This window comes from Athalia rosae, chromosome 3, assembly GCF_917208135.1.
Source record: "Athalia rosae chromosome 3, iyAthRosa1.1, whole genome shotgun sequence".
In the NCBI taxonomy this organism is placed as follows: domain Eukaryota; kingdom Metazoa; phylum Arthropoda; class Insecta; order Hymenoptera; family Athaliidae; genus Athalia; species Athalia rosae.
The window spans coordinates 6,748,068-6,760,473 of record NC_064028.1 but is presented as its reverse complement, the minus strand read 5'-3'; the positions used below and the strand labels follow the sequence as shown (position 1 = coordinate 6,760,473).

At 45.3% G+C, this 12,406-nt stretch overlaps 1 protein-coding gene across 11 annotated transcripts in view; it reads left to right on the top strand.

Annotated features, from left to right (window-relative positions):
• The window catches only part of LOC105687725 (AF4/FMR2 family member lilli), a 269,224-nt gene that overhangs the window by 379 nt on the left and 256,439 nt on the right, over positions 1-12,406 (top strand). For 6 of the 11 annotated variants that reach the window (XM_048652878.1, XM_048652882.1, XM_048652880.1 and 3 more), the window contains exon 1: positions 9,931-10,656. The exons of 1 other annotated variant lie outside the window; for it this stretch is intronic. The gene's annotated coding sequence lies outside the window, so the exon portion shown is untranslated. Of the gene's footprint in view, positions 1-7,508; positions 7,837-9,928; positions 10,657-12,406 lie in introns of those variants that run through there. 4 more of the 11 variants (XM_048652876.1, XM_048652879.1, XM_020853298.2 and 1 more) reach the window with 3 other exon arrangements.

Below are 12,406 nucleotides of genomic sequence, written 5' to 3'. Positions count from 1 at the left end.
TTATTTATTTCGCTTGTTGTAGAAGAATTGCACGCGATGTACTTATCTAACTTAAACAAATCGAACGATGGACGGGATTATTCAAGAATCGTCTTTGAAATTTCGACGAGAATAGAAATAGAAAAAAAACAAAAAATTAGAAAAAAGTTTGAAGGCAACGATCGAGGGAATAATGGTATTCAAATGGCTAATAATTTCGCGGTAATGGAATTACAGTAATTTAATTGTTCGGTGATATTATTCCTGATCGACAAATTGATACCGCGGAAATTAAAATTAGATCACTGCCAGCTCGGGGATTTAAATTTGTGCGGATGGGACGTAACGGGAAAACGTAAATCAAAATTATTAGGTAGCCGGAAGATCCTAGCTGGCTCTACTCCAATTCGCTGTATGACTTTTCTGGAAAGTCGTGAATATATAATGAGGACGAATATCGTTACATTTACCCATACACGTTTATAATATTCATCATTACCATTTACATCCTTCTTCGAAGCTACGTACACCGCAAAGGGGATGATACGGAGGTCCTTAAATTCTTGAGTCGGGTGTAGCTCCGTAATTATCAGAATCAAGGATTAATAATCGATGCTTCGCAGGTATGTACCATTAATAACACGCGTATAATTATAGCCGGTGCAAATTACGTGATTCACAATCCGCGTGACGCACCGTCGTCGCGACGTCCCCTTGATCATCTCCCCACGGAACTTTGTTCGCCGTATCTGTTGGTGGTAGCGTTGAAACTAATTCGCCAGGGTGTAGGTACGAGGTGCAGGGTACGCTGTATCCTCGGATATCGTGGAGTGACGTCATTGACTTCCGAGGAATCGGTACATAGGAAAAATTTTAGTGGTTTCTACACCGGTCGTAAATCGGGAATAGATAGCGGTTATGGCGGAAGGGGCAGTAAGTTGCAGTGAAGACGCTTCACCCCGTTCGTTTTGTTGGGGGGGGGGGTTTTTTTTTTTTTTTTCCTTTGCGCTGACTTCGCCGCGGTGCAACGGCGCAGCTTCTCATGTTCATGCAGCCTTCGCTATTTCACCTCCTTCTCTTTCGTTATTTCATTTTATCTCTTACCGATTTCCCATTTTCGGCGGCGAAGTTCACCGCCGCGGAAACTTGCAAAAAATCATCGAGCGCGTTGCGAGGATGAAAAATTTTCAACCTCCGCGAGCTGCGAGCGTTTCGGAATATTTTCGCATACGATATCCGCGGAATTGGTCCATTATAGTTTGTCGAATACTCGCATTGGCGAATGGTTCTTTCGGTATTTTACGACCGACGATCGAACCGCGGCGTTTGCTCGGGCGAAATTGCACGGTAGGTTGACACGAAACGGCAAAAAGTAGTTCGGATTAAACCGAATCGAATATAGGTAAGTGTATATAGCGTACGGGTACTCGAGTCAACCTATACACGAGTAATCTTATTACTGTGCACCGAGCTTAAACGCGAAGTTTCAGACGCGGTGGGTAATTGCGGGAGAAACTTTAGCTCATGCAAAACTTTTCTTCGTAAACCGAAGTAGAAGGCACAATGCTCGCTCGCCGGAAATGAGCTACCACCCAACTTCTGCGAACTTGCGATCTTCAAAGAAGAAACGTTGCGCGTGAACAAATTTTTCAACCGCCTCTTGTCGCGTGGTACACGTCGCATTTGTCGTCGGTCCGTTCGATACGCGCGAGCAATTATTGCGGCTCTGCGTAAAAAAGGTGACTCCGATTTTGCACGCGACCAAAATCTTCTCAGCGAATCGGGAGAAATACTCAATATTTTATACGGATATTTTCAAGGTTTTATTCACCCTGCACCTCGGGAGATCCCCATTCTCGTAAGATCTCCCTGTCCCCGTTATCCTATTCTGCACAATTTCCATAAGCGGCTTTATTTTCAAAAATTTACCAACGCCAGTCTCGAGAAATTTATCGCCTTTAATATGCATATTCAGAAGCACATGTTTCCTTATTATCTTGACTCGGGCAAACTGCGAGTTGATGTAAATTGGAAGTTTAGAAGAAGGAGAAGAAAAAAAAAAATAATATACGAGGGATTGATCGTACAATATCAGTTGTCACTATGAGGTATTTTTTGATGAAAACCTTCGATTTTGCACTGTCGTGAAATATTACATTTTCTTAAACGCGGCTACATGTATACATATTTACCGAAGAATAACGCGATGCTTCTCCGTTTTATTGGATGATAAATAATTTGAAGGATGTTTCGGATTACAAGCAAATGTCCCTCGGGGTTCAAAGCCACCCGAAACCAATATCTGATTAAACAGATCTATTGAAGAGCGGAATTCCATCGGTTGGATTCCGATCTTCCACCCAGCGACGGTCACTTCTTCGATGAAAACGCTACTCTATACCATCACGGATACTCGGTTGTAGCTTTTCTCCTTCAACAGACCCGGCAAAGAGCTTCCTCGCAGCGTATTAAAACCTCCCGTGGTTTCGAATCAAATTCACCGGCATTGATTTTACCACATATACCCCTGTAAATTATACATCCAACCGATTGAATCGCCAATAATCGCTAGAAAAATCCCCGCCATTACGCACGACTCGGATAATTAAAAAAAAAGGAATCCCTGTTAATTCGTGCGCCAAAGCGGTATCAGAATTTAATTTTCCTCTCACGGTTACGCACCTACTAAAAGGTATCCGATCATGAGAGAGAAGAGTTGTTAAAACTTTATCATGTTTTATAATAACTTTAAAGTCTTTAAATTCAAGGTATATCCGTTATAAATTGTTCTTGTAAAGTTTCTACAGGGAAAACTAGCTATACAAATAATCTTCCGTCTCGCTTCCCCTAACGGATTGAAGGGAGTCTTCCTTTCCGTCGCACAGAATCCAATCGATTCAGCCGTCTCTCTTCGTCCCTGGCCACCAGACGATATTCTCTCCTCGTCCGCGGGTGCTTGAAAAGCTCGGGCTCCTGCGCCCTGTCTCCGTTCTACGAAATTTCCATCCCTCTTCAACCCCCGGTCCGTCCCGTTGGACTTCCATCTCCGTCGACGTTTCGCGCAGCCCGTTCTCTCTTCGTCCCTCCGGTACCCCGCGAACATCCCGTACGCCGGTGTGCCGGGATTTTTCTTCGGAAAACTTGTAAAGCTGTCTCTATCGCTCGCGAACCCGTTGCTACGAAAATGTTCGGTGCTCTCTCGACGGCGTTCCGTCTCTTTCCCGTCTCCCTATTCTCTTCTTGTCTTCTCTCGCTCGTTATCCCCTCTCCAAAGTTTGTCGGACGGTGGAAAAGGGGAGGCGGAGAGGAACGTGGAGAGGTTGCGCAAATTAATTGGCTTTGGCGCCTCACCTTTTTATTTATCAGATGATAACTCGAATTTTCACTAACAATAAACCGAATCGATTCACTTCCGAATATAATTTTTTCTTTGCCGAGTTTCTTTTCGTTCTCCTTTGCGAAGAGGCTCGCAGAGGTATGTCATATGATCCGATGAACGTTATCCGCCGAGATCAATAATTCTCATAGGATTTCTGAACTCGGACAGTGGTAACGTAATGAATTCCGTAGCGGGAAAATTGTTTATTTCAACAACCTTTTGGAATAGGATTTTTTTTTTTATTTTTTCTCCCAGGAAGCAAGCGACAATATTCACGTATTCGAGAGAGTCGCCGAATGAAAATGTTATCCCGGGTAGAAAACGAGGAGAATCAGCGGTGGCAGCAGACAGCGAAAATTAAGCGAAGCCTTTATTATTCGGGTATTCACGTCAGCCATTAGCTAAATTGAAATATTAATGGAATAAAATATATGAAAATCCTATTGAAATTCGAACGAATTACTACAGGCTTCCACAATTACCTACGTTATATACGTACAACAGTTCGATGTATAATGCGTACGCCCCGCATACTTTTACGACTGTATAACTTTATATTTATGGAATATTTAATTTACATGTATTCGAGTCCGATGGAACGCTCATCCCCCCCGTAGCTGCCCCTGGGAGTTCGAGTCCATCCCGTTCTCCTACCGGAGCATCTCGCATATTTCAATCCCGTATACACCCACAGATTTCACCCTTCCGATAAAATTTCTCGAATGCAACGGCAGCCGCAGTACCATGGAAATTGCGATCTTCTCGCCCCGCGGATCGACGCGCGGACGAGGCGATCGAATAATTACATCGAAGAGGTATAAAATAGCTCACCCTCCTACTTTTATTTCAGTAGACGTGATCCGAGTTCGGTCAGTCGTACGATTTATGAGGCCAAAGAGCGAGGGGTCGGTCCGCAAGACGATTCGGTCGAACGGCTTATAGGTAGAGGTATCTATACGGGCTGACTTTGGCGTGCAGTTTCACGTCAATCTGCGATTCATTGCCCTGGCAACGGTCGACGACGCGCGTCGTTACGGGCCGCTCGCGAATCCGGTAGATACCGTCGACGTAACAAGTGGAATTTATTATTTTTCGCACAATCCCATTTTTAGTTCGCGATGTTTTACTCAGAAGTCCGACTTTGAACTAGCTACTTACAGGGTCCGCGAGCTTCTTTTTCGTTGAGCATCGCCAAAGGTGGACGGAGAAGACGTCCAAGTTTGTTCAATTTTCAGAGCAATTAATTAACGAGGTGTTCTTTTTGTCGGGAAAAAAGAATTAAGTAAAAAGAGCAAGCCCCGAGGTGAAATAAAGAAGAGGGGGAAGAAAAAAAATCATCATCGCGTTTCGCGCAGCCTTCAGGAAGGAAGTTGCCGCTGTGCCCTCGGGGGGTCGGAAAATTCGAGATAAAAACTTTTCGCAGTTGATGTCGTGTAAATTTTGTTCACTAATTTTTTCTCCTTTTTCTTCGCTCCCCTTTGTTTTCCATTCAAAGTTTTTCGTCGAACGTCGCGCGTACACCGCGCATGTCTCGCTATACCCTCTACACGATAAAATGTACAAGCATGTCGCGATGGAGATATTTCCTGAGATCTTAAATCAACGGGGAACTTTATCCGATTTCTCGTTAAGATCACGCATCGAGAACGTACCAGTCGAATATTTATAAGTCGAAGAATGAGAAACTCTCGGGAATCGTTCTCTCCAACTTCCGGCTGTCGTCGGAATTCATTTCCTCCGATTTATATTTGTTTCCCGGTTTTCGAGACACCCGGTTATTCGAGCGAAGCTTCTCGCGTTCCTTTCTCTTCCCCCTTTTTTTTTTTTCCCAGCTCTCTTCACCTTCGAATTCTTCATAATTCAAGAGATTCGCGCGAAACTTTACGTTCCGTTACACCTTCGACCGTTTACACGTGTAAACCTGTGTACCTACGTAGACGCGAACACCCACCCCCGCCCACCCCTTCGCGGACCTATGGAGAGCGCTACGAAAGTTTGAAAACTCCGATGCGTGGTTGCACCGGTGTGCGCGGCTCCGGGTGTATAACGGAGAATGACCACGACCGAGTAGTTTTTACCGATGCAACGGCGTATCTATACTCGCGGTAAACCGCGTGTCTGTAAAGTTTCGAATACGATGAACTTTGCCCTCCCTGGAAATTTCTAGCGCGTCGATATGGAATAGGAGGTACGTCGGCTCGATGACGCAATTTGCGAGGAAAATCTAGCCCGCCCTCGCATTTCTCAGCTGCACGCGCTCTCTCTCTCTCTCTCTCTCTCTCTATTAGTTTGAATAATAACCGAGCGCATAATAAGAAATTAATTTTCCCTCGGCAAATATTTGTATCGTCTGGATACATCCGCAATTTCCGGGAAACGCAATCTATTACAACTTATCTATGAAAATTATCGGTACACTGCCGCGCGCCCCAGCGATTTTTGAACCGGCGGTTGGGTCGAAGAGAAAAAAAAAAGACCGGAATATAAATAAGCCGAGCTTTTCCGATAATTGCTCGATTACGGGTGCACACCCTGTATATCTCCGGGTTGCTCCCGTTACGTGTGTGTGTGTGTGTGGTAACGCGTCGAAATTACGCAACTATCATATTTCGGGTCGAGGCGCACTCTTTCGCTCTTTTTTCTTCTCCTCCTCAGGTCGGCCGGTGCACGCGACTCGCGTGAAGAAAAAACTTGGCGCAAAGTTTTCCGCTGCCTCGCGCGACAGCGGGAGCGGGAGCGCGCGTTAGGTGGGAGCTTGGGGGTTTTTCGGGGGCGAGAAGCGGTGGAAATCGGGGTGAGGGGGTTGAAACGGCGCGTCGCGGGGAACTTTGAGAACGTCTGCGAGGCGCGCACGAGGTCGTCGCGTACCGCCGCGGATCGCTGTCAGTTCCCGCTCTGCGGCCGCGTCGGTTAGAGCCACAGAGCTACGGGATCTGCCGTAGATATAAAAGGAGCAAAACGAGAGAAACGATAGGGAGAGGCGACGGGGCGGGGGGGTGGCAGCGACCTAGAAGGGGGTAGAAAACTGTACAGAAATTGAGGAATCGTAGCCGTAATTTTCCAGAACAATTGTCGCTTTAACGGTAATAAAACGTAAATTAAAAGTCGGAGCGAAAAGAGGGGGGGGGTGGGAAAAAAAAATAGAAAAAAAAACATTCGCCACGCGAGAGGGGGACGAAAAACTTTTCCCATAGTTTTTCGACGAGTTTCTCTTGTTCAACCCTCGGAAAAGTGTTCGTCGCGGAGGTGTTGGGGTACCGTTCGCGCGCGCTAGCCGTGAGATATTGATTTCCTCTCTCACTCCCACGAGGGCTGCTGCTCCTACACGGAACACTATACATGTACGCCAGCAGCCACCGGCAGAATCGGAACTTGCGCGCAGGGTTTTCCTTTATGCTTTTATACGGCACGCGGCCTACGCCGTGGCGGTAAGCGCGTTTCCAAAACCTGGATTAGACTCTCCGATCCTAGAGGGATGATTTCGCCGAAGGGGCGGGGGTGGGGGGGGGGGGGGAAATACGAGAGGGGGCGGTTTGTTGTACCGTGAAGCTTGTACCGAGGGAATGACGGGGGAGGGGGACGGGGTTGTTTCTGCCGTCGGGACGGGATCTGGGGCGCAGGTCGGACGGCAAGGGGTAACTCTAGACACGTGGTGCTTTTATAGCCATTCTAGCGTCACGCACTCTTCGCAGTAGTTTCTTACAGCGATCGCCACGTGGCCGAATGCCGTTATTTCACTAACTGACTTCGGGGTGATCCAAGACTAGGAGTATCGAATGTCCGTACGCACAATTTTGTGCTGAATATCCTCGAACCTTCACATTTCAAACGATAAGAATGAGAAATCTTTCGCTGTTCGAAAAGAAAAGATTGCGGTAAAACTGGAACGAGTAATGATCTCGTAGCGCGGACGTTCGGTTTCCGCAAACTTTTGCCTACCGAACGTCATCCTCGGTAGAAACGTATTATCGGTTTTGGAAATCCTCAGGTGCTTTGTAACTTTGCAGGTAGTCGCCATATTGGATCATGCGCTCGCCCTCGCGCCCCTGTCGCGGTCCACCGAGTGACTTGAAAACTTTTTTTATTTACAAAGTTGGGCATCTCCGTCACCCGTCTCCGCTCCCTGTGCTCATCCCCGTCGGCTAGCAACTTCTGCCCCTACAGCTCAACCCTCCCCGTCACCCTCACCCTCGCCCCCTCGCAGCGCTACTACCACCACCACCACCACCGTTCCGCTTAGTCCGCGCCAGCGCAACCCCATGTTTGAAATAAACTTTCGTCAAGTTGTGAACCCGGACTACGACGCGGTCGCGTAGTTGTTTTTATGTAACAGTTTCCCGGCAAATCTCATTGCAGGACAATAGAATGTGAACGATGAAAACGTCCGAGGATTTTTTAATACGTGTACAGTGAAAATATATTTGTTACAACGACCTCAACGTCTCAAGGATTACACATTACCGTCGAAACTACGTCGAGTAAGTGCGCTTTCATTTCAATCTGAATATATCGTACGTTACTCTACACGGTGTTCATTTTCATAAATCTGTTGGCCGAGTGCTTCGAATGATTTTAGAAATATAACTACGAGCGGATCGGGTGGACGTTATTTTGAAAGCGAATTAAAGTACATCGTGGAAAGTACATCGGTGCACGAAAATTCCACTTCCGTTCAACGCTGAATGAAAAGTAAATGCGAAGATTCGGGGCGCGTTACCGATGCCACTTCGGACACTAAATCGATTACTATGTACCCTTTCGATGCGCGATAAATAATTTATCATTCTCGAAGAACCTGTACGAAAAGGAAGAAGCAACTCATAGACTTTGTTCCCGGGGTAACCGGTTCAGAGATCCGTATTTTTGACTCTCGAAAGATCGGGGAAAAAACCCCCAAAAGTAATGAAACCGTGCAGTCAGCTGTTGGAGGAAAAATTTGAAGCCCTTTCGAGGAAAATACGTGGAATGTAGAATATAGGGGAAAACGGGGAGCGAAAAATAAAATTTCACTCCGAAAAAGCTGCTGATCCGATCCGTCACGAGTCAGCTGTGCAACGACGCGCGTGCTCGGTACGCGCGTTTACAGTAGGTGATCATACAGGCGTGATGCGGATGAAATCTCACGTGCAGGTATACGCGCGACATTTTCGTGGTATTTTCGCGTGGTGCCCGGCCCCCCAGATCATATTTTTTGAAAAACATTCGGCCGAGCCAAAAATCACACCGAAAATGAATTCGGTCATGAAAATAGCTGTAGCTGACGATCAATCCGATAATGTTTGGAGAACTCCGAGAAGATCGTTAAACTTCTGTTCCGAAGACGGATGAATAATCGATGAGTGAGTTCACGTTGGCGTCTGAATCCGAGTAAAACATACGTGGGTCGTATCGTATAGCTACCTTATATACTCTTAAAGTGTACCGTTGTACATCGAATACATCAAACTGACAACTCTGCAAGAGCTTTGAAATGTTTCTCTACATTTGCATTACGACGCTTGAAAACCGGTTTCAATGAGAGAAGCTTTTGCAATTAGTCAATAACAATTATACTGCGGACTGTGCAGTTGTACAGGGTATAACAATGAGATGAAATATCTTTTTATGAAATTCAATCAACTATATTACGTATTATATGTATACACACACATACCTACATTTACCCCGGCTGATATGAATTGCTGCGTCCATATATTCGCGATACACGGTATATGCGAATTTCATTCAACAAACAAACAAATATACGACCAGATGCGGAAATAGTATTTTGCACCATATTGAAATTCACCAAAGTCCATTACACATGTGATTATATGTACGTAAAATTTTCAAAACGAATTCATTCTTTTCTCCCAAATGAAAAATAAAAAAAGCATGCTGATATTATAACACCGGAATAAACTGAAACCAATCGGGACGCCGAAGCCGAGGTAAAATTTGGGGGTGGAAAAAGTATATTCGAAGAGAGAAATTTGCATTTTTACGTTATACGACGGAACTGACAATGAGAGAGAGAGACGTGTTCTTTTAAACGTGCCAATATCAGCTTTAATCTCAACGCCCTGACAATCTCATTAGCACGTTATTTCTATTCCATAGGGCCACACGGTTGTGTCGTCCGCATTGTGTTTGAATATCGCCAAGTGGCTATATAACAGGCTTTGGGATGCTGCGGAGCATGCGGCGAGCCGCGATTCAACTTTAGTGTATCTAGCAGCGCGCACGCGTCCTCAAAACTTGCCGATTGCGAACCATAATGGTCTACACAATTTCCACCTATATACGTATCCGTGGTTAAAAGTCATACGGAAATTCACACGTATACAAATGTACGTAATCCATTTTTTCAATCTCCTTTTATTTTTAATACGCCCATTATTCATTCCCCGAGCCGCCGTTGCGAAACTGCCTTTTCATATTCAAACGTCTGTTCCTCTTCGGAATTTTAATCCGCTACATATTACTCGCTTCGAAATCTGCACGAGGGACTTGGCAACGACGGAATATCCGAGAAGTTTTGTTTACGTGACCTCGGTCTAGGTGATGTTTTGATTTGATTTCAGTCAAGTGTTGTCGCTCTCGGTGATCGGTTCGGTTATTATCATCCAGTCGTGCGACGACGAACTTCGGATCTCCGGAACAACCGTAGATACGCATAACCATTGAGTTATTAAACTTCGGATAAATCATCGAGTCATCGTCGCGCGGTGTTAATTACGCTCGTTAAAAATCCGGGTTGAAAATTAAATTCTAGTTGAACGAACTCCGCGGGTTTATCAGGTGTTGTGTAGTTCTGTTTACGCGTCTTCGAAAGAACTGCGCAGTACTTATAATATCAGCGGCTTGCCCCAGAATCGGAATATTTAACGTGGGGTACGCGCGTACCTGTATCTTCCGTTATATCTATACGTACCTTTGCATATACCACCTGTACACGGATGTTCTAATTATTTGACTGGCTAATTAGAACGTTAAACTCATTAAAACATTATCTACTTCGTACGCAGTTTTGTCTGGTTTTTTTTTTTTTTTTTTCTTTGATACATGCACACGTGTATATTCATGCGAAACTTTGCAAGCTCTCTTGAGGTACGAGTACGTAACGATCAGTTTTTCAACCTACGCTGCTTTTCTCGGATACGTGTTTGACGAAAATTCATCTCATGCAATTCGATAATGCGGTGATTTTATTGAATTTTCACGGTCGACGTGTGAAAGGATTGTATCAGACGTGAAACAGTGGCTCGTGACAGTGCACAGCAGCGCAGAGGACTACGATATGGCGCTCCGCAGCAGAGGTAGAAAGAAAAATTTGTGACTGCTTTCTCTGAATGTTTTTTTTTTTGAATATTTTTGACCGCATTTTTTGATAGCAATTTAAGAAAAGCGTAGGCATTCGATACGCAGACGAACCCGCCAAACGTAACTTACAGGTGGGGGATGGGTCATTGAGAACTTCGGAACGGTTCAAAGTAGTTGCAGAAAATTTACTCGCCGGTTGTTTTCACTTCCGTTAGAAGAAAAAAAAAAAAAACCCGTGAAACCTGCAGATCGAGTCGTCCGTTTGAATGCAATTCTCAACGAATCTGATGAAAAAATATACTTGATTGTTCGACGCGAATTATTGTAGGTGTGGCGGGTACATGAATTTATATTCGATCCATCGCGTGTTATTGAACAATAATTTCTGTGTTTTTTCACATGTTTCTTCTATATTCATACGTTTTGATTGACTCTAATCGTCAGAAATGATAGGTATCCCGAATATTCAATTATAAATATCGCAATAAAAGAGCGGATGGTGCATTATTTGCAAATGAAAAACCAATGCAACTACAGTGAATTGAACAAAAACACCCCTTCCCCTACCCCGTGGTATACATAAATCGTACAAATTTATTTCGTGTCAGGATAATTTACTGCAATGTTGTTTATAAATGATGTATACGGCGGAGATCGATCGATCGGTAGATCGGATTTACAACAAATACAAGTCTAGCCGATAAATAGACAAAGAGAAAACTATACACCGGCCATTATGAGAAACGAAGCAGAAAATAAGGGTCGGAGTTTTCCGTAGGAGGTGGTATAGGTACGATCTGCGGAGGAAGGTTGCGAAGGGGGGGGGGGGGGGGAGGAGAGGGTAGTACCGAAAGTTAAAATCACATCATTTTATTTAGTTACTTTATGAGTTCGCTTCGCTACCCACTCTTCTGGTCCCGCGTCGAGTTCTACTAACTCCCGTCCGAAGTTTGTTCGAAGTTTTTCCCCCGCGGTGGATGCGGAGGGAAAGAGGAAACCTGTCGAGAGCGGAGGCGACGGAGGCGAAATACGAGGGGGAGGGGGGGGGGGCGGGGGAGGAAAGCGAAAGAGAGAGGGGCGAGATTGAATTGCGAGACTCGGAAAATGGTCGGGAGATGCGCGTTACCGGGAAAAAGGCAAACTCGCGGACCGCGATCCACTGCGGAGAGACAAACGGATACAATATACACGTCTATAAATGGTAGTTTCGTTACGCGTGTATCGTAACACGTTACGACACACACGGAGATTTCGCCACTTAATCAAGGTACCTAAAATTTTGCTCGAACCGACCTGCATATCCCATTATGCAGTAATGTCATCAGCCGCTTTCACGGATACCGAGTTGCAGTACACAGATGCACGTACATTTGTTTGCCAAATATTATTACATTAATACGCCATGTTGAATTTCATATCCGCGAAGGTAGGACGAAAACACATATCGCGTAGTCGACGACGTTAAACGTCGCAATGCCCGGTTAAAGCTCGTGGAGCTTAGCGTTTTACGGCTTATACGTTACATACACAATTGTGTAGCCGAGGCACCCGTACGTCGGTGTGTTCACCTACCTCCGTATATTTTTCGAGTGGCACGCGTATACGTGGCTACACCTATGCCGGATATACACGTGATACAGAGCGCTCCCGAGGCCTCCCGCTATTGCTGCAAGCGAAGCGGCTGTTCTCATCACTCGATCAATTCAGCGAATTATTTCCCACGCTTCGCTACGTCAAGCCACCGCG